The sequence below is a fragment of the Dermacentor albipictus genome, chromosome 4, assembly GCF_038994185.2.
Source record: "Dermacentor albipictus isolate Rhodes 1998 colony chromosome 4, USDA_Dalb.pri_finalv2, whole genome shotgun sequence".
Classification (NCBI taxonomy): Eukaryota; Metazoa; Arthropoda; class Arachnida; order Ixodida; family Ixodidae; genus Dermacentor; species Dermacentor albipictus.
In genome coordinates this window covers 134,872,452-134,898,452 of record NC_091824.1, presented here as the reverse complement: position 1 = coordinate 134,898,452, position 26,001 = coordinate 134,872,452, and the positions used below count along the sequence as shown (strand labels likewise).

The 26,001-nt window shown below is 47.4% G+C and overlaps 1 protein-coding gene across 9 annotated transcripts in view; it reads left to right on the top strand.

Moving 5' to 3' along the window:
- LOC135898392 (thrombospondin type-1 domain-containing protein 7A-like) overlaps positions 1-26,001 on the top strand; it is an 818,428-nt gene that overhangs the window by 498,813 nt on the left and 293,614 nt on the right. For all 9 annotated transcript variants that reach the window (XM_065427299.2, XM_065427298.2, XM_065427295.2 and 6 more), the window contains one exon: positions 6,541-6,600. The gene's annotated coding sequence lies outside the window, so the exon portion shown is untranslated. The remainder of the gene's footprint in view (positions 1-6,540; positions 6,601-26,001) is intronic.

Sequence of the window (26,001 nt, the reverse complement as noted above, 5' to 3'; positions counted from 1 at the left end):
AATAGCTAATGGACTCGCCACTCAATGCGAACCTTCGCGTCTCCATTTGCCATGATAGCACCGGTAGCGTTGACGTTCGGGCCGCAAATTACTGAGGCGAGCTAAAAGCCTGAGGCGAGGAACGACAGGTCTAAGGACGGGTGAGTCGGGACTCGAATTCCGTCGGGGATTTTTTCCTCCACGGCACGCCGATCCCTCAGGGTGAGGAGCAGTTCGAGCGAAGCACCAATGCGTGCGGCGCCTTGTGATTGCCCCCCTCCCCCCTCCTCACTTCGTCACTTTTCTCTTCATGCATAGCTCTTTTCGTATGCGTAAAAACGGTCCTAGCTAGGACCACGATGGCGCACGTGTCTCTTTTCATTTGTTTTTTGTTTGCCGTTTATCTATTTTGCCATTATCTTTGCTGCACCGCTCCCCTAATTTTGCTTCCGCCAAGACTTTCTTGTAGCACGACAGCGCGGTTGGGTGGCCAATGCGTTGAAACAAAGGGTTTCAGACAAGAGGGCCACCTGATCGTGGGCGTGCCTGTCGAAGGGCGAAGAAACTCTATACTACCCCCCACCCCCTTCCTATAACTAATCGGAACTGTTGAGCGAACAATGAAACTATGGCGATGGATCGCCTTAAGAAAAAAGAAAAGGAAAAGAAAAAAGAAACAAAACAAACTATAAATAGTGCACTTTCCCTGGCGCCATTGGCGAAATAGCAATGTAATTGAGGGCTGTTAAGATTTTCTCTTTTGAAGCGTCTCCAGCGGTAGGATAACAGCTCGGTAACTCGCCAAAGAGTCTGCTTCGCCACGAGGGAATAGTAGAATCTTCAGTGGGAAATATGCGATCACAGAACAGAATTAAAATGTACACAAAGAGAATTTCCGCGTTGGGTACACGGGCAGCACACAAACAGGATTCATTCGTCAACGTGACCGAAGTTTAATATTAATTAATGTTCTTGACAGAATAGCCAAGATGTCTCTGAACGTCACTTCATGGCGTGAGGTCAAAAGAAATCGTACAACAGTTTATACTATGTGAGGACAACTAACCTTACTTGGGGGAGGCCTGGACTAAGATGACGTCAGCTTCTCGAGCGAACCAAAGCTCGATTTGTGGGTGACCTATAGTAAAAAGCATGAAACGCATCATAACAAGACCGTGCAACACGCAGGTGAAGCAATTAATTTAATTAGTGAAAGATGCCAGCATCCCGCACTCAGACACAGGTGGACCGTTCACTGAACGGCGGCCCGGCGAGAACGCGCTGGACGCGCTTTTCCCCATTGTTCCGCAGTTCCCGCTTCACGCAGATGCCGCGATCTTCTTTTGCTTCTCAAGTAATGCACCCCGTTCAAAACAGGTTACCCCTTACGCTGGCTGAGCAGAAGCACTTCGCTGATGTGCGCGGCACAGTTCCCCTTTATCCCCCTCCCATTTCACCCCCCTCCCCCCGCCAACCATCAAGAGCGACGGTGGAACCAGCCAAAGAGGAAACAGCTGCGGCAACTAGGGCTACAAGAGCAACAGCGGGGGTTGTGGCCTGTTGCCCCGAGGAAAATAGCAGCAGCGGCGCTGTTCTCGGGAGCGGAAAGAAAGGGTAGTGATGGAAAGGCAAGAAGCGCGGAAGGGACAGACACGGCCTTACCTTGGAGGTTGCAGCGAGGTGGCGCTGGCAGCGGGCAAGACACTCAGTTCGCTGTGCCTGCCGCGTCTGCTTCGTTCAGGCACGCACTGACGGATCAGCGTGTCCATCGCAGCGTGCAAGAGATCGCGCCGAACAGCTCGTGGATCTGTAGTGCTGAGCTGTTGCACGTCGAAGCATCAGGAAACGAAGCGTGTCGCAGCCCAAATGTTTTTGCCTCTTTGTCCGATAAAATGTGCTCGCGGATTCTTTTCCCTTTAACGCTAGCCTAATTTATGGATACTCCAGGCGCGTTCCTGTTTGGCGTCGGCGTCGCTATGATGTTTCGTATAAAGTCCAAGGACGATAACTTCGTCGCCGCGGCTCCGTATGCATTATGTGCGAACGCTTGCTCCGTCTCGCGCGCATAAAACGAGGAAAGCGGAAAGCAAGCACGCCCTCTTCCGTCGCGCGCAAGCAAACAGGGGGAGAGTAGGACGGGAGAAGGGGACGTTCTACTTTGGCGGCGGCTGCGTACGATGAGGCCGCGGGGGCGCTATTTTGAAAGCGATCTCCGATGCGGACAGAGTGCGCCGAGTGCTGATAGCTTCGTGTGTGCTGTGTTCTCGCCGCTTAGTACGTGTTGCAGCCAGAGACAGCACGAATGTCAATTTGCTCGGTGCTGCTCCCGCGCTTTCTCACTCCAGCACTTTGCCAGCGAGTGTGCGCGATGATCGAGGGAGATGTGTTCATGTTTGCTTGTGCGCGGCTGACACCATGCTGGTTCATTTAATTAGTAAACGAAGGTTTACGAGTTGATACGGCCAATAAAACTACTATCCTTACTGCGTATAGCTGTCTGTTAATTTCCTATCGCAATCATTTCGCCTTTCTGGCGAAACTGCAACTTTCTTGTAGGTACCTGTAAAACCATACACTCTCAGTCAATAGTTCAAGCACTACGCTTAGCTGCCGCAAGGTCATAATTGCTGTAGTATTCTGCTCTTGAGAGCAAGGTTACGGGTGATCCTCCTCAGTATCATACGGATAGAATGGGGCAAGGTTGTAATTTCTGACGTTTCAGCAAACTGTGGAAGCCTTCAGTTGCCTACGTGTATCGGCAGCACTATGGCGTTTTCCATATATCAAGCAGTGGAAAATCTTTAGTAGCTAGATTTGTCCTTATTGTCAAGTGCAAGAAACCTGGCACGACCAGGAATCATTATGTCTAATAAGTCTGCGGAATGATTTGCTACAACAGGAAGATCTGGTCATCGGATTCCTGCGGTCTAAGCAGTTGACATCAGCGTCATTTGTTCGATAACTACAGCGAACTCGACGCGGAAACCACTGGCACACAGCAGTATGTGTGGTGAAAAAAAAAAGAGAAAGAAAGCTGTGTCACGTATGTGAGCTGGCATCAAAAATGTTCGAGACTGCCTCTGCTTTGAACAAAGTAACTCACTTACGTGCATTACAACACTGTCATCTTCCAAATATTCTTCTTGCGCAGCAATACAGCACTTCCAGTGTTACTGCCACTTTCCAAGTACTTGCTGGAAATATGATTTCCTGTACGAGTTAAACACCTTCTGCGGTTCGTGCCTGATTTCAGCATCGTGTCGAAATGGCTGCTTTTGAGCTGGGTTTTTAATTTTGGAAAGAGAGCGAAATACTCGGGAACGAAACCTGACGGCGAGAGATACAGGTCGATCACTCGCCGAGGATCGTCAGCATGGGGTCGAAACTTAGATGCATGGGCAAGACCCTGAGACCAAGCAATGGTCATCGCAGTGGAAAGTTTTAAAGTATTCACGACTACAAAATGACTACAACTACAAACGACTACAAAACGAGCGGAGACAGCCAGCGGCCATCTCCGCTTCTAGACAAAGTGCATACTCAGCGGCAGGAACACCGGAAGCGTTATATTGCTGCTCAAGGGGACTGTTTCAAAGGTGACAGTGTTTGAATGCACAGAAATTAATTACCTTTCTTTCTGTTTTAAACAGAGCCAGTCACGAAACTTTCTGATAAAACCTCCTTTATTTGCCACTGTGTTAATTACTGCTACGTCAAGATGAAGATTTCGTATATAATATTGTCTTTCACTACTGTTTTTTTTCCTCGGGTATCTAGCGCCGTCGCTTGCCGGTGTTAAATATTCCTTACTTCCTTGATTGACTGCTAAAGTTTAAAGGGTCACTTTAGATACCAAACGTCCTACAGCCGCCAACTATTTTCTCCTAAACTTTGCGCGAGAATGGGTGCAAATATTAAGCGAAAGTAATAATGTAGAAAACACCAGTTCGCAATAGCTGCTGTAAAGACTTCGAGCGTAATGTACCGGACTTATGGGATACAGTTCTCGCCTCCAATTTCAGAGTTGCGGTGCTAAGAGGGGGAAAAAAATTTTCAAAGCCCAATGAAAATAAATAAAATGAACAAGACCTAACTTATTTTACCTTCCAAACATACCGCCTGCTGTAAATTCTCGAGCAAAAGTATACGGACCACTGGCTCGCACAGGACAAGTCATACAGAAGCACAAACAGAAATTTGCAAGCGTAGTGGAAAGTACACAATGTCTAGTTTGGGATGCAGCCCTCAGTTTGAATTACATTTATTTATAGGCGGAGAGAAAAAATATTCCGCCTAATCGGGTCATTTCTGGTCCGTATATTTCTGCTCAAGGAAATGCGATCCCACATAGAATGTCATTCAGCGTCCATCACGAAGGTCATTAACAGATTCAAGACGACCTAGTTTGCTAAAGATCAGAAATTTGACAGAGTCGTTGTACATAGATTTAATGCAGTAGACAGCCAGCCGCGTTGATTCGCAAGCTCGCCTGCGCAACCTTGCCTGGTAAAAGATTTCCTTCGACGCAAGGGCAATGCTTTTTTTCCTCCGAAAAGCGTCGTACACTACGTCTCTGAGATGGAGCACCCTATGGGCTAGGTGAAATGGCCCGCACTTCCGTTGCGCAATGGTATTTTGCCTGCGGTTTCACGCCATCTACTGGTACCTCGGCAAACGTTGCTTCTTCATTACGAACGTGCGCACCCGAGAAGTGACCTCGAATGAGATGAAGCGGAGGAGCGAGCTCGTTTCCCTTAACGGCATGTTAACTGCCTACGTATAACACGTTTTTCCTTTTTCACACGAGACCAGTAAACTCGTTACTAGAGCTACAGGACACGCACTTTTATAAGACATGCAGTAACTGCTCGTTACATTATGATACTGCCACCAAAGATAAACTGTCTATTTTTCTTCAATCAATCAATCAATCAATCAATCAATCAATCAATCAATCAATCAATCAATCAATCAATCAATCAATGTATCAAGCTGCCTTATTCATTTTCAAAACGTGAATACAAAACGTACAAACGTGTGCCAAACGTGAGTACAAACGTAGGCCAAGTGCCGGCAGGCTTGTTGCCGTCCTCCAAAACAAATGACTCATGCAAGACAGTGTCAGAGAGAAGTTATATGTCCAATATTTTTACAAAAAATTAATGAAATGCACAAGTTATTATGCATTCACAATGCAGTATTGTTGCTATTTTCGTTGTTGCTGTCACGAAACTTTTGTTGAAAATTTTCAGGCCAAAATAAAGCTCCCGTAGGGAACGTGGTTTCAATGGGCACTCATTAACTAGGCTCACACACTATAGTGGCTGCACTCATCTGATTTTAGGATTTTTTTCTGGCCTCGCCATGTATGAGAAATCACTTTACCTCTCCTTTACTTTTCTTCTTAGAAGCCAAATTGTCCTCGCGATCCTTTTTGCCGCTAGATATCTTAAGTGTTCCAACACATTTGCTACCACTGCAGATATTCTTTCTACATATCGTCGTTTTCAAGTCTGTGCTATCCGTATATATTATCCTTGATATTTCTTGATAATTTGCTCCTTGGCCTTGCTTGGCTGCGGTTTCACTAATAATCACGTATTGCGAGCTGTACGTAAGTGCAGTATGGTACTGCGCGACATTCATGCAGACAAATTTGGTGATGCGTAGAGCGCGTCTGCATATTTAGTCTACATTCATGACGACTACAGAGAGAGAGGAGGAAGGGTCGGCGCATTTACAAACTAAGTGTTGCTCGTGTAATATATCGTATGTATCGACCTTGGAAAGTAATGCGACATCGAAGTGGCTGTTCGTTTTTCTCTATCGGGTCCCAATTGGTTAGGTCAAGGCAACTAACATGTTGTGCCTGAGTCGTCGCCTGGCCTTTGAGACCCACGCTATGAAATTTGTCGTGTTATTCGCAGAGTATAAAATGGCGCAAGGCTTTTCATGTTCGGTATAGCGAGCAATAAGGGCATCCAGTGCCCAAATAGATGTTTCGGATGTGTGCGTTATCGGGCTGCAGGATTTATATGGCACCGCTGGGAGATTAATATGCGAGGGGTAGAGATAAGCAAGATCGGACAAGACGATTGGTGGCGACCTGTGATAAGGAGACCTGCCACGGTTTACTTAGGTCGTATAAATTTAGCTTTATTGCGAGGTAATGCCTTACGTGTTCTATTTCTTGCATTTTGTCTTTTTTATATCTGCTCAAGTAACAGTAAAATGCGGCGCAAAAGCCGGTGACACGATTTCCCAGCATTACCAATACTATCAAATAAATAAATAAGCACATGGACACAAATAATAATGAGATAAAGAAATTTCTCACCGTGGCTACTTGGTGGGAATTGGTACAGTAGTACTGCCCATTGACCATTGGGAGATAAAAATTTCCGACAGAACTCAAGAAGACTACAACTTGACTGTAGTTTAGGAACAAGAGTCAACTAGGGACACTGGCTTATGAGCTTTATGGAAAGTCAGTGATCTTATTACCCACAAGATTCGTAAGTGTTTGTTTCGTGACCAAGTTTTTTTTCTTGCTCCTTATAGGCGACCATGTGGGCTCGGCCACCCGTGAGAGGGCACTGACGACGGAACCACCCGTGGCTGGTAAGTGAACACCACACGTTGCGCCGGTCGGGACATTTCTGTTCCGTTAGACACACACTTGTTTGCCAGCACCGACGTTGCAAGCACAGAATAGGCTGCGTATGAAATGGAAATTGCGCTGTATTTGCACGTTTCTTGACGCATGCGCCTAAACAGTAGCCTCTGCAATGCGCTGTCTACATTGTGCTCAGAAGGAGTTAACATAACCCGACTTGCAACACAAAGTCATCGAAGCCTTAGCCTCGGGTTTGGAATTGATTTTCTATCGCCATAGCATTTGCTAGCTTCCTGGTTATCTGAATCGCTAAATGGACTGCTTGACACAGGCAGTAACATGCGTTCTATTACAATTATTTTTAAGCTGGAAAGTTTGCTTCCTGACGAAGCCGAAGGACAAAGAGAGAGATGTAATAAAACGAAAACTAAGAAGATTAACCTGATTATTTCCAACTCTGCTTATGGGTAGAGTAATATGGTAGATAAAAAATGAAGAGATAGGGAGCACAATACCACCATGGAGAGCACAATACATAGGTGAAATCAAAAAACACACTGCTATTGTGTAGTTTTTTCCATAGTCAGTTGTCAGAAAAGAGAGCGTCGTCGTCTGTGCTGACAATCGACGAGACCGCTTTCCTATCTGCTTTCCAGGAAATGATGGCTTGAGGAGCACTCCTATACTCAAGGGATATCAGCGTTGCACTCAGTGTGTCGAGTACATACATTGCACTTTGAGCAGATATACAGCGCTGGTTTTAAAAGTACACGGATCATCTCTATTATTGACCATAATGCGAGTATGACATGTATGAGTATGACTGAGTATGACTGAGTATGAGCAACTGAAACTTCATCAGCAGATGTAGTGCATGTCAGAGTGGGGGCCGCACGCTGCGACTCCTTTTCAATCTGCAAGTACGAAAGGGCAGTCAATTTGAGAATCATCAGGACGAAGAAGGAAAGGCAGGGATGCTACCCCGGACGTGCCCGTTTGGCTACCCTACACTTGGGAAAGGAGAGAGGAGAAAATAGGCGGGTAGAAGGAAAGAAATATAATAATGAAGAGGGAAATCAGTGGAACACACTGGCACCGCAATTTTCGCTAACAGTCACATGCGTTCGTGCAGTCTAGTCTCCTTCAAGAAGCCCGAAACGGCTTTCGTGGCCTTCTCCATACTACAGTGCTTAGGCAATACATCAAAGGCAATTTAGGCTTTTTCTTGGTAGCTGCGTGCTTCTTTCTGGTAGTTGACAAATCTTCCTTTCGTGATGTGGAGTTGCACTACCGCGGCAAAAAAAAATGGCAGTCTCCAGAGACCCGGGAATCGAGACGATTCTGCGATATGAGGACGAAGCAGTCGGAGAGAAAACCCACTCGAACTCTGTTGGAGAAACGCAGTCCGCCGGAGACGGAATGCCAAGTCGCCCGGGCATCTCCTTCCGCAGGCATTCGTAACGGCGAAGCTATTCGTCCCACATTCCGGTCGTGCCCGACAACTCGGCGGGGTGCACTCTGGTCCCGACGCTGTTGACCGACGTATATACAGCGACGAGTCATAATGAGGCGGCGGAAGCAATGCGCAGGCAACACGGCGAGATGTTTTGTACTGGATCAAAACACTCGCCGCGGCGAAAACCTAAGGAAGAACTCCTCGCCGCGTGTTACGTATACAGACCCTGCCGAGTCAGCGCACGCCCGTGTCCCTCCGGCTGGATTTCGTTCCGCCGAGGAAGGCTGCGCGTCATTTGGCAATCAGTCCTGCAGAGACTCGAGCGATGCCGTATCCAATGAAGCTCCCCTGCAGGAAGGAGTCGTTTGCTGTATTATATTTGCCCAACTTTTAGGTGAGCAGAAAGTTAGAAAAGACAGGTTTAGGTATTGAGGATTTGCTCGTTTTTTCCCCTCTAACTTCCTCACCATAGGCCGTATCGTACTTGCTTCGCTAGTTTGGCGACGGTTGTTCGTAGTTGTTATTAAATATGATGGGCCGAGATTTACGTCTTTATTTTAGGAGTTATTGCAGAAGAAAATATTCATTGCAAGTTTTGCTTACTGACTTCGAAGTGTTCGAAGGTATGTTCTCAATGCATCATCAAAGCAAAGTGTCAGTGCGCACAACACGGTTTTGTGATCGAAATAATTCTGCTGTACTACAACAACAATCATATTGCAGATTACAAGCTCCGGCTGAGACCAAGCCACCACAGGAAACCCTAGTGAGAGACGTGGGTGAACGCTCAGTAATGCTTTTGCGTCAAAATTCTGATCTTCGCCATTATGGGACACTGCCATAACGCCGCGATTGCTCGAGTTATCATAGGATGACTGATGCAGCCTACCATCACTCATGGTCAAAGTAATGAACTCATGAGGAACATGGTTCAGGCTTACCATATAATTAAGGAAAAAAAGATTTGCGCGTCAGTCTTCCTTCGGTGTCATTATCACGCATTGAATAGAGTTTTCTGAGCAGTGCTTTGAAGAATCAGGCCCGATATTTGCGCGCCCAATCTGGACGTCAGGGTTTTGTGAGCATGCGGCCGGAAATTGTTTCGCACTTACTGTATCGTGCCCGGGGAGTTTATGGGACTTGGTTTTGTTTGTAAATTTGTTTTCATTTCAGTAAATGTTTGAGTTGCGAGTTCAGCGCCTGTCCCATCACTCTCCTAGCTCTTGCCCGTGTTCGTGTTGCGCTGTACCTACGCTAATTCTGCTTTTACCTACCACCGCCACTAACACTCCCGTCACCTGCGGCGCCATTCATAGAAAAGAATTCGGGGCGGCGTTATTAAATGAGCGCGAGGCTTGTAATGTATGTATACAAACATACGAATGCAAAGTATGCCAGAACGCTACATTGATGTAAACATAAGGAAGTGCTCATTACATTAGATGAGCAGTTTCGGCGCCATCGAGCAAGAGCAGCTAATGAAGAGCGGGGAGGGCGACGCAAGCGTTCCTCGTTGTCATACGAGAGCGAAGCCATTGCCTTCAGCTTCCCGACTTTCGTCATTAAAAACTTCTGCAAAAACCACTACGCGTCATGCTTCCGCAAAAACATTAGGTCATGCGGAACGTTCGCACATCCTGTTGTCGCGCGTTCCGTTCCGTTCCGTTCCGTTCCTCGTGCGCTTTCGCCGCCGCGATATGTGTGCAAGTATTGCAGAAGCGGGACCTGCCGGCGTTGCGCTCAACTCACATGGTTTCACGTGCATCGGTCCCTCCTAGGCAACCGGCGTAAACGCTGTCCCGGTGCAGCCGGCTTTTACGGTTTGCACATTCCACTTGCCGGCTTCGCATGCGACATCAGTTTACGGCGCGCGACAGTCGCGCCCGTAATCTTGCGTGGCGTTGCGCCACGCGGCCGCCACCCCTGTGCTCTGCCACGCCACACTACGTTGAAGCGATAATTCCATGCTCCTTGGAACGCTGAAATCGGCCATCAAAACGTAATGTCTACCGGCGTTAAAGCGACGGCCATTTCATGCATAGCCAGTCTTGCTGAATGAGCGAGGTTGCGAGAATTCAGAACTTGCGAGATGGCATTCGTATCCCTCCGCGGTAATGCGCAGTCATGTCATACAAGAAGGCATGAAAAAAATTCTTGATTTTTTTTAGCACCTGGAACACGCGCATAAAAGACAGCAATGGTACACGTATCATTTAGAGACAGCCGCTTTCATCAGTAAGGGTATCTCATACCGAGAGCCTATTCGAGCGTCTGGCGAAGCTACTATGATGACGTAAACGTTTTACTTGTATTCGCAGACAAGCGATTAAATGCTTGCTACATGCTTATTGCCAAAAATGCGGTGCGTGGAAATTCAGCTTGAATATGATTTCTCAGGAAATAAGACAAAATTTGTTTTTGCCTAGGTGAAGCGAACGATTAGGCAGACCGTTTAAGTTGTTTTGTGGTATCCGACATCTCCGTATTCGCAGATGTCAGTGACATTAAGACAACTCCTTTGCTTTGGAAGCTTAAATTTATGAATGTTGTGGAGCAAGGCAGTTAGTCGAATAAAACTCGTCCTAAGTGAGGGCCGCCGATCACATTACGGGAATTCAGCATCTTCTGATATTCTTCCTAATTCAAGCGGCCAAAGCTCGAATTTGCTAGCGGCTATCTCCTACTCAGGAAACTTATCGGAGCATAAAAGGTGTCGCATCCTTCAGTCCTTCACCCTTAAATTGGAGCACTCAGCTGCTGACCCCTGCCTCCTGCATGCAACCAGCCTTATTGAAGCAGCCTGCTGCTATGAGAGCTCTATGTAAGATACTAGTATATCATAACTTCTCTTGTCTATGTCTATTTTATGTGGCATTTCGTGCTCAGTTCCTTTTTGTGCGTTTGTGTGTGTTCTTGTTGTCGATGAAAGAAAGACCCTGCTGCCATAAAATACATGTCCACGCCTTTTCTTTTTATGCGTAGATCATTTTTGCACTACTTTCCATGGTTACCAGGAAAGTGCCTTTACGTATATTTTTTAGCATTCACTCTGCCGGACCTCATTGATATTCAAATAGTGCCGGATTTTCGAAGCAACGGGGTTATAAACCACAGACGAGCGAAAGATTGTGTATGCAAATTTAATTCAGGACCTACGAACCCTGCTTCGCTGTATTTTCGAACTCATATCGAACGATATTTTCCTGCTTTTCACATGTAACATTCTTCGGGGGGTCGGTGCTTTCGAGCAGCAGAAATGAATAGGAGCAATTCATATTTCTGCGATCGAGGAAAGACAAAGGAGCTCAAAGTGAGTGCTGGCGTGAACACATTATGTGTCTTCTGGGACCACTACTTATGATTACGCCAAGGGCTTTATTGGTTTGCATTCCAGTTTTCTATGCATCTTTAGTTCAGGGTACTGCACATAAAGAATATATCGTTTCACTGCACCGTCAAACCGCGTTTGGAAAGATTATTCCATGCAGAGCTTTTTCGCGACTCAGACTTTCTGTCAGCACACCTACAGACATAGAAGCGGTTTACACAATTTCGGCTGCGTGTGGCCTTCGCCAACCACTTCCTACATAAAATATGAGGCGCTGAATCAGCGTCATCAGCTTGTCGAGAACCACACGAGAACACATCGCATGTGCCGTTAACTTATCCGTATTATGCAAAGTGAAAGGGAGAATTATAGGTCCGGCTTAGAACTGTGTAGAACAAAGAAAATTTATCTGGAAGTTAGTGAGTGTCCATAGTACATGTTCTTCTTTTAGCCCGCGTCATTATAGCGCTGTTGTTTCTTCGAGAACAGTGGGAAGTCCTGCGCTCTCTTTGGGACTACTCTTGCACCGTAGCCTTCTCCAAGCATTGCAAAGACGTACATGCTCTGCAGATTGTTTTGTTCCGTGCAACCTTACGTCGAAGTAATGATAGTGTATAGACCTTCTCAGTGAGCGGTTACCACGGCTGTAAATGGCGCGAAAAATCTGCTTTCGTTAAGTGCCATATTTCAATTCAGGTTTGGAGCTTAGCCAAGCAGAGCGTACAACGCTTTTCGATTGGTAGAAATTACTGTGGGGCACTATGTGCGGGCTTTTGACTTCTTTGTTGGCTCTTAGCCAGTGCAAGGCTATGCACGGTGTACAGATCGGCAAGAATGATCGTCGTATGCTTCAGCACAAGCCGTCCTTGTTCACTGTACAGAAGCATCAATGTCCTCACCTACTTCTAAAAAAAGCAGTCAACAGAACGGAATGCCAAATGCTGGCTTGTTTCTTTGTCATAGAGACTAGAACTCTGAAGTTGTAATTCATGTATAACACAATGTGATTCACGCTGCCTTCGATGTCATAGATTACATGACGCAGTTTCTCATCCGAGTTCGGTAGCAAAAACCTGAAGCAAAACAAAAATTGACTCTGCTGTAGTCAAAGTAACGAGCGTGGAAGCTACGCAGACCTTACGCTGACGCAGGGATTCTCACTAATTAACTGCGTATTTAGAATGTGCAAGAAAGTTCTCCTGTGTTTCTATAGTTCATTCGTAAATTTCTGCTCCCATCTGATGAAACTTGTGCATACGCCATGCGGGCAAGCCGATAGTACTATGTAGCTTATCGATCCGGGGCAGGATAAAATGGACTGCGCGAAACCGGTTTGCTAACTGGTTCAGGTACTGTGAACTGTAACTGACCCGGAACGAAACCACAGCGTGTTGAACCCGAACCGTATTTTTTCAGTTTGAAACGCTGGATTAAATTTTAAGTTTTTGTTTTACTTTGTTTTACTTTTTGTTTTAATTTTGACATTGTACTGAGCAAACACGCATTCAAACGGTGATATATTTTTTTTTAATGTCGCACTAAAGTTTAACATGACATCATCCATTAGTGTCCTTTTTTTCATTTTTCCATGTTAACCAGTATATCATTTTGTAACTTTCGTTGCTCATAGCGCCTTAGCCTAAGGTATTGCCACGTTGTGGTGACGTTGAAAAACACAGTAGCATAAAGCCGGCAGATCCCAGGCATTGCGGGAATCAATGTTATGCGAAGCATTGTGCGGGGAACCTTCCCTAGTTACCGAAACGAGATCACCAGAAGCGAAATGAGATCACCAAGACGTAGGCGGCTGTTTCATCACCTACATGACACGCATGTCATGCAATTCATGTCATGACCTATCATTTATGCTCGTCATACACTGTTGTCATACTACGTCAATTTTGGTGCATACGAAGTTAACGAAACGACCATGAGAGCACCAAGACGTAGACGGACGGACGGACGGACGGACGGACGGACGGACGGACGGACGGACGGACGGACGGACGGACGGACGGACGGACGGACGGACGGACGGACGGACGGACGGACGGACGGACGGACGGACGGACGGACGGACGGACGGACGGACGGACAGACAGACAGACAGACAGACAGACAGACAGACAGACAGACAGACAGACAGACAGACAGACAGACAGACAGACAGACAGACAGACAGACAGACAGACAGACAGACAGACAGACAGACAGACAGACAGACAGACAGACAGACAGACAGACAGACAGACAGACAGACAGACAGACAGACAGACAGACAGACAGACAGACAGACAGACAGACAGACAGACAGACAGACAGACAGACAGACAGACAGACAGACAGACAGACAGACAGACAGACAGACAGACAGACAGACAGACAGACAGACAGACAGACAGACAGACAGACAGACAGACAGACAGACAGACAGACAGACAGACAGACAGACAGACAGACAGACAGACAGACAGACAGACAGACAGACAGACAGACAGACAGACAGACAGACAGACAGACAGACAGACAGACAGACAGACAGACAGACAGACAGACAGACAGACAGACAGACAGACAGACAGACAGACAGACAGACAGACAGACAGACAGACAGACAGACAGACAGACAGACAGACAGACAGACAGACAGACAGACAGACAGACAGACAGACAGACAGACAGACAGACAGACAGACAGACAGACAGACAGACAGACAGACAGACAGACAGACAGACAGACAGACAGACAGACAGACAGACAGACAGACAGACAGACAGACAGACAGACAGACAGACAGACAGACAGACAGACAGACAGACAGACAGACAGACAGACAGACAGACAGACAGACAGACAGACAGACAGACAGACAGACAGACAGACAGACAGACAGACAGACAGACAGACAGACAGACAGACAGACAGACAGACAGACAGACAGACAGACAGACAGACAGACAGACAGACAGACAGACAGACAGACAGACAGACAGACAGACAGACAGACAGACAGACAGACAGACAGACAGACAGACAGACAGACAGACAGACAGACAGACAGACAGACAGACAGACAGACAGACAGACAGACAGACAGACAGACAGACAGACAGACAGACAGACAGACAGACAGACAGACAGACAGACAGACAGACAGACAGACAGACAGACAGACAGACAGACAGACAGACAGACAGACAGACAGACAGACAGACAGACAGACAGACAGACAGACAGACAGACAGACAGACAGACAGACAGACAGACAGACAGACAGACAGACAGACAGACAGACAGACAGACAGACAGACAGACAGACAGACAGACAGACAGACAGACAGACAGACAGACAGACAGACAGACAGACAGACAGACAGACAGACAGACAGACAGACAGACAGACAGACAGACAGACAGACAGACAGACAGACAGACAGACAGACAGATAGATAGATAGATAGATAGATAGATAGATAGATAGATAGATAAAGTGGCCGGCAGGCGTATCCTCGAGGATATCGGACTCGCACCCACCAAGAACTTGGCTGAAAACATCCAAATCCCCAGAGAAATAGGGGAGAAGATCGTGGTCGCCCATTTGCCCCGCAACGTTCATCCCGTTCACAACGCAGGTCGTCGCAAGGCAAGAGCATTGAATATACTGAAGCAAATAAACAAAGACAAGATCGAAGCAAGCTTCGTGGACACAGCTGCATACCGAGACGGCAAGGCTTTTGCGGATTCCGTCGTGGACACCCTGGGCAAAGTCATCAACTGTGCTTCAGTCCGGACGACGAACCCCGAGGTGGCCGAGCAAGTGGCCATTGCACTCGCCATGCAAGACGGTCGGAGAGAAAGGGTGTATAGCGATTCTAAAATGGCCATCAGTGCATTCCAGAAAGGCCGCGTAGCCCGGCAGGCAATTCACATTCTGAAAGGCGCCAAACACGGCGACACCTCCATACACACCATCCTTTGGTTCCTTGCACAAGTTGGGGCGATTGAGGGGGTTCCTCTGAACCTCAACGAGTCTGCCCACGAGGCTGCGCGTGGCTTTACCGACCGCGCTGCCCTCGGATCGGACGACTCTCTTCCCGGACAAAGAGACGCTCTTATAACGCACAATGAACTTACTAAATTATTTTAATTAGAGAGAAGGGTTTTCCCGCCGCCTCACTTCAAGCTATATAGGCAGTCACACTCAGACTCCTGCAAACTAACTCCTATACCAAATCTGGCGTCCCTTAAAAGGACGCTAAAGGTTAATATTATTTCGACGTGGACTGTTGAAATACCCTCCCAGAAATCTCGAAACGCTTGTTTCATGCGAAGAAGATACTTATTTTAAGATAAAATGCGTTCTGAAGCGTCCGCGTGTCTCCAGCGCAGTTCAAGTTGTCCGCCCTCCGATTGAGGAGTGGTGACGTCATGATCTTGTAGTGACGTTGCGCCGTCGGTGAGTAAAACGGCTCCCGCGGACGGCGCTACGGCTTTTCGGCGCAAAACGCGATCGCGCTGTCAGAAACAGAGCCAAGACAGAGCCGACAACAGCGCGAAAGCGGAACTATGGTGACTAGCGGAAGGGAAAGCGAGCGACAATAAGTTGGTTCTTTATTTTATGACGCCAACTTCGACGCTCGTTGCAATGGACGACCTTGACAACGACACATTGGCTCGCGATGCTGGGCTCGACTTTAACGATTTAAGCACTGATGAACGTGACCTGCTGCTGAGGGCTCGCGCTACCGGCGTCGTTGCGTACTACTACGACGGCAACTGTATTTCATGGCTGTACATATTGTCACAGCCTAGTAGGAGACGGGAAAGTTGGTGTCGAAGACGTGTAAAAGCACTTTATCGGCGCAGACAACGCGACGTCGTTGTCTCTCTTTTTCAGCTCGCGCGCTACTTCAGCGTCGTTTTCATTGCCTGGCACATACCCGCGGCGACCATAGAGGATGTGGCAATATTCGCACATTTGTAGCTTTTCCTTCTTGAAAACGAAATGCAGTACTGACCGGCCCGTCTTCGACCTGTAGTTGCTCTTGCGCTTCGGAGAATGCAGGCAAGACCGGCGGAACAGTGCTGCGGGAAAGCATTGCTTTGAAAGGCACTCCACACGACTTCAGTAAGTCGGCGTTGAACTTGTAATCCTGTGGACGAAAGTGCAGCGAGCGCACTATATGTGATTTTTCGTCTCTTTGCCAGCGCGCTGTGGCAGAGGTACGGCACTTAACCACTCGAACGGAGAGGTTCACTCGTTGGCACACAGTGATAAGATACGTTGGACTCGCCGCTGCAATAGCACTTGGCCAAGTTCTGCGGACCGTTCGCGCATACCACGACATCACATGGACGTGGCATTCTTTCTGCTTGTTCCAAATGCAAGTTTCACGAGACAGCAGAACCAGCGCAGCACGACACGATAACGAAACAACTGAAACTCCAAAGCGCGCGCGGCGCAGAGTCGAGCGAAAACGAAACCTTTCGACCACCCATACTACTCAAAGGTAAGGTCAAAATGTTATTTTTTCTGAGAATCGAATAGAAGTAGACAAGTAGCATTTTCTTCCGTCTTATAACCTAATGAAATGACCTTTTTAATACGAGTAGTTAAGTACTAGTGACATAAATTATGATGAGGAGTGCCTTCGTCATCGGGCTATAGTACCGGAATGTCGCTGGGGAGTCTCAAGTCGTGGCATGCATTTACCTCAATTTCTCGGTTACTAAAGCTCTGTTCGCTATTATATTGACGCCTTAGACGTTTTAGAGCATTGCTTTATCACTTTAAGTTTACTTCATAGTAACATTTAGTGTCCCTTTCGCAGCATATATCCCGAGATTTATCTGAATTGTTCTTGCGTGGCATGTGGTGATGTTGCTACTTTGCCTCATATGCTCTGGGAGTGCGGGTCACTGGGCCCAAAGGACGCGCTGCTGCGAAGTCCCGTCTTTGAGGACCAAATCCTCACCGTCCAGCAAGCCCGCGATCGGGCCGGCAGGCTAGATCTGTCAGTCCCGTCGTGCGATTAGTCGGGTGCGCGTTTTATCGCGTTTTGCTGGACCAAATAAAAGTTTTTCACTCACTCACTCACTCACTCACTCACTCACTCACTCACTCACTCACTCACTCACTCACTCACTCACTCACTCACTCACTCACTCACTCACTCACTCACTCACTCACTCACTCACTCACTCACTCACTCACTCACTCACTCACTCACTCACTCACTCACTCACTCACTCACTCACTCACTCACTCCAGAAGGCTAACTTACATTGGGAGAGAGAAAAAAAGTGAAAGTAAGCATCAGGAACCTAGAACACGCAACGCCTAATCAACTGTCGCAAGAGGAAGGTCAGTGCTACGAAGTCAACGACATTCGCATAGGCCAGCCGTCGACCTTGAACAGCACAGAAGCGCCTTAAATACCTTATCGACCGAAGAGGGTTGGTCACTGTGTTGGGGTACCTTCTCGAGTGCCGTCTCGAAACATCGAACTAATTCTCTGCGCAAATAATCTCTTCGCACAAGGCTTGCAAACGTCATTACGAGGGTCCTGAATCAGCACGACGCGAACGAACTGGAACAGCTTTGGTGCACACAAGTGCGGCGTCTGTGAGCCAACACGTGATCTTTCTGGTCGCACAAAGGTTAGAAGGACTAGAAGGACGTGTAATAGGGCGAATTTGTAGCAGTTACTCACGGAATGAAGACAGCACGTTAACGAAGACACACTGAGAAGGAAAAGAACATCGGTAGTACGTAACAGGCCGACACCGCCAGATGCGTGTTTTCTTCGGTTTCTGTGTGTTTAGTTTATGCAATAAAGAGACAGTGTAGCAGCATAAGTTAGCGAGAAGGTGATCAGAGTCGATCGGCAAGTAACTTCAACACGATCGAAGCCACCCTAGTAACCATAGTCGAAAGGCTGGATGCCATGGTGTTGGTCTTGTGCTGCGCGCAACTACGTGAGGCCTACAAAAGCATCGGCACGACAGGAATGTGAGTTTTGGGGGAAGAGCATGGGCGTGTCTTGCTCGGCGACGCGCCGCGCGTTCCCGTGCCGGGGCGTCTTCACCCGTTAATTACAACCGCAGGCGTCGACGAAGCCTTGACGAAGAGCGGCGCGCAGGACCAGCGCGTCAGCGCCGCTGTTTGCCTTCCCTATTTCCCCACCGCTCTGTTTATCGGCTTCCCATCTTCCCACGCCGCCCGCGGGCATCAAAGGAGACCACGAATCCTGCCGGGAATTGATTCATTCTCTTCTCGCCAAATCTCTCTCTTTGTTTTTCTTTCTGCATTGCCTGGTCTTATCTATCGAGGAAGGTTTTCGGCAAGCGTGCTGTCGTAGAGGCCATCCCTGTGTACTGGAGGGCGCACTTTTACGTCGCCCCCAATGGCGCCTACGGATACGAGCGTCGACTTTTCTTTTCCTTCGCCTCTCCCCTATTAACAACTTTCTTCCCGTCACTGCACGTGCATGCCTGCGTGGTACGTTCGCGTCGCCACCTACCAAAGGGCCGCCTCGCTTTCTTCATGGCCTGACAGCATGCGCAGGTAATCAAAGGGGTGGTACCTGGGGTCTTTCTAATAAAACCCCGCACCACCAAATACTCCCGGCGGCGGCGGCGGCGTTTGACATTAACCTGCCTCGCTATTCGTGGTAAGTGGTTTGACGAAGCCCGAGGCGCTCTTAACGCAGGTACTCGAGCGTACCTGCGTTATTGCTTTTCTTTTTCCTTTCTTGTCATCCGGGAAAGAAAAGTGCTCCTTATGACGGTAAGAGTGCAATTAGACGCAACAGGACTAACACGGCGCTGTAGAACACTTTCGTACACGTTGAAAAACTTCGGTTCTTGGTACATCACTTGCAGCGTTCCAATTACGGGCACGGCGCTTTGAACCTCCAGCTTTAAGTGGTGCAATGAAAGCCGTTAGCCAGTGTTAATTTCCTGTTGGAAGCAGAGAGAAAATACCGCAAGTAAGTCGCCCTTTAATCAGCTGCAGAGAATAAATATAAAAGACATTCCGTAGCCACGTAGTAGGGCTTCTTTGAAGTTCTTCGCAAACACTCTTTTTGAAGGCTGCACGGACGTCCTTAGTTTCTTTGCTATTGCACTTGTATGCAACAAAGTAAAGAGCTTGATCTGGAGTATTGGTGGGGCGAGAAGGCCTTCAGAAATTGCGTTTTTGTTTCTGTTTTGTGTCTTCACCTTGTTTTCATGGAGGTTTTCATTTAAGAAAAAAAATCCTATGTCAACAGTGATTGTGACATCCAAGCTATTCTGGATCCTATTCTTATCGACTGCGTAGGCATCTCTAAACTCATTCAAGTTGCGATAATTTCATCGTCAGCTGGTACCGATGGTATTAACTATACAAGTTTCTGGAAGGCACCCAGACTTATTCATCCATATTGCTTCATGTGGTCGTGTTCATTAATCTAACTACTACATATGTATTCTTATCTATTACCATCTCCTCTCTGTAAGGCTGAACGATCCTGAGAGTAAATAAATGAAATGAAAACTAAAGCACCTAAGAAAAACAGAAACTTCGTTTCCTAACAGAGCGTATATACAGGGTGACACAACTATCATGCACCGAGATTTAAAAAATATCCAAATGCCATTTAGCTGGACAGAAGCAAAATATTATTGTTTGGCGCCACTTGGAGATACTCAGATTCCGCCTAACTGCCTAATTAGTGTAAATAATTTAATCAGTTTTTCAAATATTATAAATATGTAAAAAGTGTTAATGAATTGTAGAGCGACATGAAAGACTCCCTATACAGTTTTCTGTTGATACGTGCTACTCAAAAAGTGTTTTTCGGCGCATGAAAGAAGTCCGCGAATGCACGCAAAGTGCCTCGAGCGGCCAGTTTCGCGGCAATTTTGCGTGTGTAATAATAATATAATATATATTACTTGAGAAGTTGACTATTTAGGTAAAAGTAATTATGTAGCTAGGCACACTGCAAAAATATTCTCAGTATGTCCAAGTGACGGTAGACAACAATACCTTGGTTCTGTCCAGCTACGTGACATTTGCATATATGGTTAAAACTTCGTGCATGATACTCGGGACACCCCGCATATCGTCGTCGCATTTACGTTCGTGCGAGTTGCGTAGTTGCGTATGGCTCTCACAGAAGCGTCTTGCTGTACGATAGCGGCGGCGCAAGAGCGACAAAGATACAGTGCATGCCTGTATCTTGCTCTTGCTTGATCTTGATCTTGCTTGATCTTGCCTGTATCTTGCTGTATCTTGCTGTATCTTGCCTGCATGCCTGTATCTGTAGCTCGAGTATACACGTCGTGATGACAGCGTGAACGCTCACTGTTACGTTCGACCAGCGGAGGTAGTGACCGTCTAGCCTGTCCTGCCCCGCTGCGACGAATCGCTTCGTGAAGCCAACAATGCGCCCCCCTCGGACATACCTACAGCGCTAGCAGTTCGAGATACGTTTGGCGGACCGAGTGTTGTTTGTTGGTTCACTGTCGCCTTCACGGACCAATGGAAGGAACTCCTGGAAAAGGGTATTCTACGGCGTTCCCTCACGGACTGCGGTAACCGCCACGGTCGTTTGACAGACGCCCCAGCTAACTGATGGGTCGTCCCAGGAATCAAGACATGCCAGCTTGAGTCAAGCGTGACAACCCTTGTCTGCGAAGCTGCCCTCCTTTCTGTCTGTTCACAGAGCGAAGTTTCGGGAGGGAGTTTGTGAACCCTCGCCTCAACACGGGTCCTTCGACGATTTTGGACGCTCCGATCGGACAAAAGTCAGACGGCAGATTTTCCTGGCCTAGGGATCTAGGGAGGACAGAGGGGGTTTAAGCAGACGTTTTCGGCTCCTCGGTGTGCTTCACTTCGGTCATGCTAGGCTGATGAGATGTAATGATCTCCACTCTTCGTGTAGATATTGTAAATAAGCCCAGCACTCCTCGTTGCAGATGAGAACACGTTACTCCCTTCAACAACGTCCTTAGCGTGGATTAGCCGGACGAAGGCATGGGCCAGCTACCCCTTTCTACATGCCCGAACCCAACTATTACAGTATAGACCATTTAAGCGCAAGAAACGTCAATGTATTGGAAATATAACTTCTTCTCGAGCGCGAGCCACAGGAGAACAAAATTAAGTTCGGGGATTGGACGTGCCAAAACCGCGATATGATTGCGAAGCTCGCCGTAATGAGGACCTCCGTATTTATTTTGACCACCTGGGGTTCTTAGGCGTGAGCGTGTCTTTTCTCCTTTTTTTTTTTTACATTTCGCCCCCATAGAAATGCGGCCGTCGCACACATGATCAAACCTACGTCCTCAAGTTAAGCAACGGCACGCCATACATAGCCACTAGGATATCCCAGCACGTAATAAAGCAGCGACTTATGTCCTCTAATTGGCTGTCAGCGCTTTCATCGCTTTCTTTATATAAGTGGAGAAGTCCTCTGATCATGACAGCAGCACCTGGTGTTCAAGACCAGCCCAAATCATGCAAATTATCATGTGGGCAGGGAGTTGCGTTACACCATAGCGGTATCCTTCGCGTCGGCGTGTAGAAGTCTGATTTTATATGAGCTTTATCAATTCAGAAGTTGCGAGACGGTGGCGTCCATTTCCAAATTGGATGAGAAGAAACCACAGCTTCTTCAGAGAGCCCCAATGCGATGCCTCTCAGACTTTCTTTTTTGTGTGGGGTTGTTTTCCTCTGCACTTTATTGCAAGATCGTGAGCAGGTGGAAATAAGGCGAAGTGTGAGGCCCTGAGCAAATAAGTGGGACGTGAAAGTACACGATAACGGAAGCTCGAGTTATACTGGCTTTTAATTTTTCTGGTTTTCTTGCTTCTGATAATTTCTTTAGTTACACTCGGCAGACCCGTCCCGGTCAGCTGCCTTCTCTGAATAGGCTGCTGCTTTTATATAGCAACCGTCGTACTTACTTTGTTGTTTGCTTTCTTTCTATATTTTCCATGCGCTCTTTGCGTCTTAATATGGGCGCGAGGAAAACCGACGGAAGTGGTTACCGGAACAGCTGATCCGCTATCGCTCGATGGTGTACACCTGAACTATAGTTTTGTGTTAAAGAAGTGGGGAAAAAAGAACAGGTAGATAAAAAGGCGTGGAAATGCTGCACTCCGAGACGGCGAAGGAAACAGAAAAGATAAGGTGATATGCGAACTTATGGCGGCCATCCCCCTCGTGAGAAAAAGCCAGGTGTTGAGACGGCAAAAAAAAAAAAAGAAGAAGAACTACAACTTCGTGCTCCTTTTGACATCGCTCTAGTGTCTTGCATCGTCCATGACTTATGACGTCACTGTTTTCATTAGTTTAAGCGCGTGCTTAGGCGGCCGCTGCTGGCCTGATGGTTGCGCCATCTTGACACACTGGCTGCCGTCGGGTGAATATAGTTAAGTTTTGCGAATCTTCTCATTTATCTATACTGGGTGTTTCTGCAAACAGTTTAACCGCTCTCTAAAGGTCACCCTGTGGAAGATTGCACGATTCCAGTCCGCGAGATGCAACAAACAGGCGAGCAATTTGCACGAAAAATGGTCGTGTATAATTGACTAATTATCAAGAATTCGCTAAATAAGTTTTTATTTAATAACCTTACAGCCCATATTGCTATTTACAAATTGCAGCCGGGGCAGTCGCAAGGCTCATCAACTTAGAATAAATTTTGAGGATGATATCAGTTTCTAGGTGTTAATTTCGTTTTCGAAAATCAATATAGCGCCGTTTCAAATGTTGCACGTTGTTCTGTATTTACCCGGATAAAAGCAAAAATGTCACTCCAAGAGAGATTAAGCCAGCGTATTTTAATTTCATTATCCTCAAGACGTGTAAGTTAAAGATGATGCGAAAAAATGAAGCATTCAAAATGAATTTTAATGTTAACAGAGCAATAGGGATAAAAAAGTTTGCCCGAAATGTTAGTGAGCATCGAGACCGCAATGTGTACATCGATACAACTATTTACATTGGATGTTCTGAAATATAGTAAGTTTGAGCCGGGTAAAGGTGCTGCCATTATTTTTATTTTAGAATCAAAAGAAATCGATGGTTCGATTTCTGGCGATTAAAGGTTAGAACCTTTAAGGTTCGAAAAAGCGTTTCTCTATGTCTCAACCGACTGATAAATGCACTGAATGTTTCGTGTATGCACGCTCGTTGAGCAGCGAAAATCGTGGGCCGACTGCAGATTCAGGATGAGTGCGCGAGATAAAGGAAACAAGAGCGAAATCGCGCAATAGATCAAGAACACGTCCGTGTCGTCTATCTGTCCTTTTTCTACGCGAACTGTGAAAGGTATACAGAAGAAAGACCTAGCAGCGCGATCAGAAAGAAACGGCCGGTGCGGACGTGTATATGTGGGTGCACACACAGCACGTGCTCACACCCCTCCAATCGTCCGAGTGAAAGATGAACGGCCCGCGTAGGCCGCTGTAGCAGTCTCAGGAGACAGATGCCACTGGATGATGGACGGATCAAACTGTAAAGAGAGAGGAGAACACAAAAGAAGGGAAGAGAAAAAGGGGGAAAGGCGCTGCCTGCCTTACTAATTCCGTTCAGCGCAAGCAAAGCTAGAAGTGGTGCCGGCAATCGAAAGCTCACGAGAGGCACGTTCTGAACTTGTCTGCGCATTCACCCAGGCAGACGCGAACCAATAGCCTCCTGGGGCGCCAGCTTTTAGCATTGCGCGGGTACACTGTGAAACGCGGAGATTGCGAGAAGAGGCAATGGTGAAAACTGCACCGTGCGCTATTCAGATAAGAATTCGCTGGAAACTCAGCGGTGCGCGTCGTCCTCTCTCTATCTGTGTGTCCGGTTTCTGCATGCTGAACGACTAATCGAGCCGTTCGGCTGCTCAGTTTTCAATACTGCGCGCATGTAAAATCGGCAGATGAGTGCACGGTGCTCTTACCCTGGCCAATCGTGACGCTCTAGGCTAAAGTCCCTGACCAATCACGAATAGTTCTTACATGTCACCAGGTTTATGAATCCACCCTCTCGGTGGTTCGATTCGGCTCTGCGCTCCACGTCACTGCACGAAATTATTGCGAAAGGAAACACAGAGTGAGCGCGGGACAGCGTCGCTCCCGGCGCGTGTGAGCCCGTATCACGAGACCCGAACCCCCGACGCCCCTCTCGCTTCTCCTGTCCACTCATTGTTGTTGTCAGAACGCGGCGCAGGTCTGTGTGTAATCCGTGCCATTGCGACTTTGATAAACGATCGGCAAAGATTGATGCGTGCGCGGTTCAGATTTCCCTGGCCAGCGGCGTTGGGCGCCACGGCACGCTTTGGGAATAAACGCAAAATGCCCTTTCCCTCTCTCTTTCTCTCCTTTATTTCATGTTTCTGGGTGCCGGGCAGCAAATGAAAACGGAAGATGGGGAGAGTGATTGTATGGTGGGAATTCGCTTACGACTGAACGGCTACTCTGAGAAGTTTGCTTCGCCCTGTTAGACGCCGGACTCTCCTGAACGACCTCCATAAATACCGGTGAAAAATTAACCGTGGCCCTTTGAGTCGAACAGCGTGACGGCATCGTTATTAAGTTGGCCCGACGAGAAAAGCGTAGCGTATGCGGAACCCTTCGGAAAGTGAAGTGAGAAGAAAATGTGAAGGAATAATGGCATTGCCCTTCACGCCTGATATATTTCCTGAGCATTATCTTTCTCCAGTTCTCATGATTTATTATTATCCACCCGAAATGCAAGAAGAATCGTTACAAGACAGAAACTGAGAAAAGAAATTATCACAATGCAGACCTTGGAAAGCTGGGTCAGGAAAATGTACGGATTCCGTTTGCTTGACTCCTGTTCCCTCCTTATCAGCCACCGTTCACGATGGGCTGATCTTGGCGGTCTCTTGGGCAGAGCGCCAATCAGAGCACCGACGAAGCGTGAACAGGAATAGCGTTAAAATATAAAATGTCGTAAAGGTATCAATATAAATATCGTAAAATTTAGGGCCGGTATTCACAATAACCATCTTATATCAAAGCTATTCGTCACAGAATCTGATGTTAGCCAATTGTGATGACGGACATATTATCGAAGGTGGCCAGCCGAAGGCAGAATGCGCTTACGAACGAAAATATTTGTGAATTCTTTCTTACGCGCAGTTCCAGTGTAAGCACGTCTTATTGATAGTGATTACATCAACTCTCCAGGCGAATTTTCACCGTTGTCGCCACATTCAGCGTGATGTTCTGCATAAAGGCCAAGTGCGATAAGATGCTATATCGCGCGCCGTATGCCGTGGGGACGAGGGAAAGCGCGAGGGAGAACCTGGAAGGATGGTGGCTTGATGCGCGCCGTAATCCCACGTGCACAATGTTGGAGGTCACGTGATCAAGCGCGCGCTAGGGGCGGGCAACGTGTACTCCTCCTCTAGTCCGGCCATGCCGGTGAGTGGCTGTGCGCACGGCTGAGCAACCCGCGCGCGGTACGAATAGGGAATCTGCGACGGGTGCAAATGTTCGGCGAAACGAAATTTCTGAGGGTTTCTCGTGCGCTGTCTTCCCGCTGGCCTATAGTGCTGGCGAGATGCGTTGAATTGATCGAGGCTAGCGTTGGATTGATCAAGAAGCGCTAGCTC